The sequence below is a fragment of the Ambystoma mexicanum genome, chromosome 5p (genome assembly GCF_040938575.1).
Source record: "Ambystoma mexicanum isolate Mex_15411 chromosome 5p, UKY_AmexF1_1, whole genome shotgun sequence".
NCBI classification, from domain to species: Eukaryota; Metazoa; Chordata; class Amphibia; order Caudata; family Ambystomatidae; genus Ambystoma; species Ambystoma mexicanum.
This window is the reverse complement of record NC_090930.1, coordinates 319,701,377-319,708,788: the sequence shown is the minus strand read 5'-3', so window position 1 is coordinate 319,708,788 and position 7,412 is coordinate 319,701,377. Positions and strand designations below refer to the sequence as shown.

Below are 7,412 nucleotides of genomic sequence, written 5' to 3'. Positions count from 1 at the left end.
GGGAGGGGGGTCAGGTAACACTATATACTACGAGGCAGTAGATGCCTCCAGGGGAACGAGGGACGGAGTTGGGGGGGGGGGGAGTTTTTGTTTTTGTTTTTGTTTTTATCTCTGTTCATGTATGGTCCAACAACACTAAACACTCACTCCTACGAATCCGCACCACACGGCGAGACAACAGACTGGGTTTCTTCCCGGAATCCTACATGCACCGCCCAACAGTGCCCCCCACCCAGATGACAAGAGCTGGATCTGATACAAAATCACTACGTCTCCTGACATGGAATGTCAATGGGTTGGGTAGTGGGATAAAACGCAGATTGGTCACCCAAGCGTTAAACAGGCAAGCACCGGATGTGGTGCTGCTCACAGAAACACATCTGGCGGGCACCACATGCAACCTATTTAAACGTGGTAACTATCGCACAGCACTGCACTCAGGTTTTACTTTTGGCTCAAGAGGGGTCCTCATATTGATCCACCGGAAGCTACCTCTCACACTTTCTAGTGTGTCACAGGACACAGGAGGCAAATACGTGCACATGACAGGAACCCTATCGAATCAAACCATAACAAAACTAGCCATTTACGCACCACCCACGTTGTTGCCAAATCTCATAGAAGAGATAACTCCCCTGATAATGCAGGATTCCTCAGACACACTAATTCTCTGTGGCGATTTTAATGATATTATGAACCTGGGAATGGACCGCACACACCTAAGGGGCAGGAATCCAGACACTCACACAAGGCTGGCTACCTTCATAGCAGCACTGGGGCTGAAAGACGAATGGCGCGACCTTCACCCCAAGAGTCGAGAATACTCATTCCACTCGGGCGTCCATGCATCCCTCTCTAGACTTGACTACTTCTTCGTACCAACCACAGAGGTGCACAGAGTACTTACCGCCACCCTACTCCCGCTTGGCATCTCTGATCATTCGCCCCTATTAATAGAATTGTCAACGACAAGGCCAATCCCTCCACCTTCATGGAGCCTTAACAATTATTACTTAGGCTTCCCGGAGCTTGTAGAACGCATTCAAGAAACTACAACCAATTACTTTGAACTAAACGCAGGGTCAATTGATAAGCCAGGAATGTTGTGGGAAGCGTATAAGCCGGTGTTGCGGGGAGAAATGATCTCCTGGACAACGGCGCACAAAAAAGCTCAAGTACAAAAAGTAAAAGAGGCTGAAGAACAGGTGGAACATGCAGAACGCACACATCTGGCGCGAGACCTGCCTGAAACTAATCGAGCATTGGTCCTTGCCCAAAAAAAAATGCACAATGTAGCCCTAGACAACGCTAAACAGGCACACAGTACGATGCGCGCCAGATTAAATGAGACTGGAGATAAGGTGGGTAAAATGTTAGCCTGGCTGGAGCACAGAGATGAAGGGCATAAGCAGATCAGGATGATTAAACCCGATAACTCGGAACCGCTGTGGACAGATCAGGATATTGCTGAAGGATTTGCACCTTACTATGGGACACTCTATGGGTCACCGGAAGCCCCTACCAACCTCTCCGTATTAAATGGGATTACCCTCCCTACCCTAACTGGCGCACAGAGAGAACTACTGGAGGCAACCATTACTGAAGAGGAGCTAGGGTTGGCCATGTCACAACTGCACCATGGGAAAACACTGGGGCCGAAAGGCTTCCCGGTGGAGACATGGAAAGGGATAGAACCAAGCGCAATACTTCCACATCTCCTGCAGATGTACACACATTTGAGGGAGCAGGGACAGCTCCCCCCAGACCTACGGAGAGCCACCATAATAGTGATCCCCAAACCAGATAGGCCCCCAGAGAAATGCAGTTCGTACAGGCCGATCTCGTTAATCAACACTGAAACTAAGATCCTAGCGAAAGCATTAGCAAATCGACTGCAGAAAGTTATCCTGTCACTGATACATCCAGACCAGTGCGGCTTTATGCCCCAGAGGTCTACGCGTATGAATATACACAGACTGCACGCTGCACTCGAAAAATCCTCCCTCCTGCAGGGTCCCTTAGCGTTATTAACAATAGACTTCGAGAAAGCCTTCGACTCGGTGCACTGGCTAGCACTGTGGGAAATAATGCGTCGAATGGGTTTCGGTGACCAATTCCTGGGATGGGTGCAGCTGCTATACAAGTCCCCAGAGGCCATGACCAGAGTAAATGGGTGGCTCTCGCAGCCTTTTAGATTGGGCAAGGGGACACGACAGGGCTGCCCCTTGTCTGCAATGCTTTTTGCGCTTGCCATAGAGCCATTGGCGATTCTGTTACGAGAATCACAAACGTGGAAGGGTTTCCGGTGGACAGATGATTGGGAGGATAAGGTCTCATTATATGCAGATGACCTGCTCCTGTATCTATCAGACCCCATAACCTCTTGCCCAACAGTGATACGCTTACTGAATGAATACAAATCTTTTAGTGGTTTGAGGGTAAACTGGTTGAAATCCATACTGTTTCCAGTGAAAGAAATAGGTACCATAGGGATACAGAATTTCCCCTTCCGTGTAGAAGTTAACCAATTTCGATACCTGGGGGTTCAGATAACAACAAACTTAAACGATTACGTAGAGAAAAATCTCCATCCAATCATAAACCGCTTTGCAGAGGACGTCAAACATTGGAACGCCCTTCCACTGACCCTGCTGGAGAGCAGCATTATTTAAAATGATGGCACTGCCTAGATTCCTGTACATCCTCCAAAATGCCCCGTTACACATCCCTACACGGGAGTTTCACAGAATCGACAGAATCCTCCGGAAACTCCTATGGAACAATGGACACCCGAGAATAGCGCTTCATACCCTGCAGCGTTCCATCTGGGAGGGAGGCATAGGATTGCCGCGTATACAGACGTACTATTGGGCGAGTCAGATGGCAGTGATAAACGACCTATTACACGGCAATCCCTCGCTACCTCACATTAAATCTGACACCTTAGATGGAGCGAATATAACCCCACTAGAGTCCCTATACCAGAAAACTAACATCGACACCACCAAAACAATGGCTGCTCACCGTCACTAATCTGGGCAGAGGCGCATAAACATATAAACTGGAAAGGGAAAACCACACCGGTACAGCCACTGTGGGCAAATAAACATATCCCTGAGCTGGACAGGCTCCCAAAATGGCGGAATTGGATAACTGCGGGAATAACAAAAGTGGGGCATGTGATTCTGGATGGGGGAATTGTGCCATTTGAGGGGCTAGTGGATGAGTTCAATCTCCCTGTCACTGACCGATACCGACATACGCAATTAAGTCATGCCCTACAGCGGCATTTGCCTGACCTGCGTGACATGGCAGACTGCACCCCTATAGAGAGGAACCTGGTCCTAGATAGCATAGATGCCAAAATCACCTCGGTGATGTATAATGTTTTCACCTCCTTTGCCACACCGGAGCTATCGAGTCTAAAGTCTAAGTGGGAAAGGGATGTGGGAGAGATACTGCCTGAAGATTGGATAAAGATCCTAATGTACCCGAGAGAAATTGCCATTTCGGCCAGATTACGCCTTGTCTAGCTCAAAATCCTGCATAGAATTAACTATCCGAGGGTAGCACTATACCGCTGGGGTAAAACCACAGACCCGAACTGCCTGCGCTGTCGCCAGGAAGAGGGCACCTTTTTCCACATCATATGGGACTGTCCGCACATCAAGTTATACTGGCAACACTGCTGCAACACACTGAGGTACTGGGTTGGATCGTGCCCAGAGATCCGAAATTGATGTTGCTGGGTGTCGAGGACGAGGGTGAGATGTCTCACACTGACAAGCTACTGTTTGCAACCGCCACAGCACTGATCAAACGCAACATTGCCAAGCTATGGGGATCGGGTGTAACCCCTGAACATGCACAATGGATAGATGATGTAGATGCATGCATTGCGATGGAGCGAAGAGTGTATGCGGCCAGAGGTTGTCCTGGGAAAGCGGGGAAAATCTGGGAAAAGTGGGAGAATGCCCAATAAGACTTTTGTAAAATACAGGCCTGTGGCCGGAATGTAACTGAAATGTAAGAGTGAACATGTAATCATTAACATAACCTTGTGTTGATGAATTCTGGACCTCATGTACTTTTGAGATGTTTTGGTTGCTGGACTCCTTTAGGGTCAATGTTTATGTGTATTATGCAATAAAACCAATAAAAATGTTTAATCAAATGGCCTGCATAAACAAAAAGATCAGGTAATGGGCTAAACAATTCCATCAGCATGTGAAATGGCAACCCCTTTGACAGACTACAGCACAGTAATGTTAGTGCTATAAGATAAATGATTAGTCCAGCATCACTGTGTTGTCTGCTGGCAAAGCCATGATACAAGCATGAACGCTTTGGTTCCACAGTCTTGAATTTGGATTACTAATCACCTCTCAGACTAAAACTTTATGCTCATCATTGGAGGTGGCTTCCTAGGTTTTACAAACCAATTTCTAGACCTTCTCTGTGCTGATGTTATGTTACGTTATATATTAAATGCTATCTGGTGCAGGTATATTGCTGATAATAGCAGCTGGTGTGCTACAAAACAAGTACAAAGCAAAGTACATATCCATGCAGCTGGAATTTGTAATCTTGCATATGAGCACAGATCTCTGCAAAGAGTGCTTAGCACACTGAGCAATCTTCTGAACCATTGCTTCACTTAAATGTATTAATATGCATTTCAACTTTACCTGTTGTACATGATCAACAGAATTCCCATGGAAAGTTGAGAATGCTGTACAACTTGTGCCGTAGTGAATGAACAAACCATGCATTCCATAGTGAGCACAGACAGCATTACAAGTTGAATTGATAAGAATAATGTACTTGTCAACAACAGACAGGCAAAACGTTTAGAGCAAGGTTGTCCAACATACGGCCCGCGGGCCACAATGCGGCCCGCCAAGCCATTTTATGTGGCCCGCGAGGCCGTATGTTGGACAACTCTTGAGTAAAAAAAAAATATATATTTTTTAAATGTGCCTGTGCGCAAAAGTGTAACTTCCTCTGGTGACCCCATGGGGTCAACAGAGGTAGTTACAGTCCTCAGCCACGAAGCGTTGCAGAAATAAATAAATTCATCAAGAAGATCTTGGGACTTGATGATGGAAGAAGGCGAGACTAATTTGTATCACGGCATAGTGAGGGTTACCTCGGGAATACCATTCATTTTCAGTGAGCGCGGGTCCATACAATTGCCCAGTACTCCCACAAACCATGAACAATGGGATTAATATACTAGCAATTACTCTGCATTTAAATATCCCATTTCAGGCACGTAGGACCCATCATGCAAGAGAGGAACGGGCTCCGGCCCAGACATGCCCGTTCCTCTCTTGCATGGTGCTCCGAGGAGCAAAAGGCGAGCCGAGATGAAGGGAGGAGGTGGTGAGTTGAGGAGAAGAGAGTGCTGGCCCGGGCGAAGGATTATGTGGACAGGTGCTGTGCAAGAGTTCCTCTCGGCGTGGGCAGCACAGTGGATTCTGAACCCCTGATTAGCCATGGGCCGCTGCTCAGAGGGCCATTGTGCAGAGTTACTTTCAAGGTTTGTCATCTCTGGACATATGTTTAGCAGGAGTTGCGGCGACACAGCCTGACTTCCCCAAAAATCGTTCTTTTGAATTGCCAATGTCACCGAAGATGAATATTTATCAGCTGAGAAACTTAACCTTTGCAGTGCTTTTTTTCCTCGTCTCGAGGCAAAGAAGAACAGCGGGATCACAGTTGCGTTTACCTCTAAGCACAGTGCGGATTGATGAAAATGTCCATGCATTATACCAAGTACATTGGACATTATAGATGTGGCCAGTGGGGTATCAAAGCATGGCGAATACCACATGTACAGCACAATATGTTACCCTAGTAGTGCCCCAATAACACACTGCAACCTGCAAATGGGCCTCAGTGGACCACCTGCCAAGGTTTCTGGAAGTTGCTTATGATCTTGATCTGTGATCTATGATATGATCTGATATGGTAGGTTATTTATAACGCGCTTAATACCCATGCATCAGTGATCCCAATCATAAAAGTGAAACAGGCAAGCCCAACAGGTATAACTTATTTTCACTCTTTTGGTAGCGCAGTCTGAGGGCAGCCTATACCCTTCAGGAGAGGTGTGAGCTGATACAGTTGCAACACAAAAAACAATAGTACTATGTTCCCAAAATACCTTAGTTCTTGTCTTTCAGATCTCAGCAGAGCCAGGCTTTTCAGCATCAGACCAGAAGCATGGGTGCCATTGCGCTGGGCTGGGGTCAAGTTGGAGAGCAGCAGCGATGGGCCCCAATGATGCAGTTCTGTTTGGCAGTGGTGCTGGTTTGCGGGTAAAAAACGCTGGGAGCAGTAGGTCAAGCCAAGTGGATGGCACTGGAAGACTCATTGACCTCTGGGCCCGGACAAGGGAATACTTGCCTTTGGCGCTGTGCAGGGTCGGCTGACACAACACAGCATATGGTTACGGCAAAGATGTCAAAGCTTCAGCATTGTCATTGAGCAGAACTCTGAGATTCAGGGGTGGTGGAGCGTCGAGGTCCAGGTTGATTATGATGGTGTAAATGGGGCCAGCGCTGAGCAGCTCCGCTCAGGAGGGCCATGGGCCCATGTGGGGCCAACAGACCAGTGGGCAGACTGCAACAGGCCTGCTCGAGCCATCCTGCTATTTATACAAATCTCGGGCCGAGCAGGGCCTGATGGGAGAAAGGAACTGCGCTACAATCTGCTCTTCTGTTGGGCTCTGCCTGCTGAAGCTTCCCCCTACACGCGGGACAGGCAGCTCTGTAGATGCTCAGAGCTCCCGGGAGTGTGAGGGGTTGGGGCTGGGTCAGTGCCTGCCTTCTCACCCTCGCTTAGCGGGGCTTCCCAGAATTGACCCAACCCCTGCCCTCTTGCATGCAACTCATACTTAGCTGGCAGGAGAGAATCTGATCTCAAGGGCAGATCTCCCAGGGTGAGGCTTACCCATTGCATATCGGATTTGCTGACCCCTGCTATGTTCCCAAATGCGGGATACACAACAGCATTATTTCTGGTAGTGGGGGACTGCGTTCGCGCTCTCCCCCTGATTTAAGGTGAAAGAAAAGGTAAAGTGTGCACTAGGCCTGCTAGGTTGCATACTTTAAGATTGTGCTCACATTGCGTTTCTTCAATTAGGTTCACCTTTGGGTGATCGCTTTTCCACATTTTATCTTTTGAATTGAATTATGCTTCTTTCATCACCACAGAAGTAATGTGTATTACAGAGATAAGCTGCCATATGTATTGGGCACACTGCACATGCTCAGGCAGCATCAATCATGCTTTGTACAGGACAATGCTGGCCTAAATTGGGAACAGCAGCATAGACATGTTGCTACAGGGGCATATTTTGGGTACAACCAGCATGACAATGTTACATCATTGACAGTGCTGTCTTA

At 47.7% G+C, this 7,412-nt stretch overlaps 1 non-coding gene across 1 annotated transcript; it reads left to right on the top strand.

Annotated features, from left to right (window-relative positions):
- The first annotated feature begins 6,897 nt into the window (after positions 1-6,897).
- On the top strand, positions 6,898-7,059 carry LOC138481822 (U1 spliceosomal RNA). Its single transcript, XR_011274431.1, has one exon. It is a non-coding gene; the product is annotated as a U1 spliceosomal RNA (small nuclear RNA).
- The last annotated feature ends 353 nt before the right edge of the window (positions 7,060-7,412 follow it).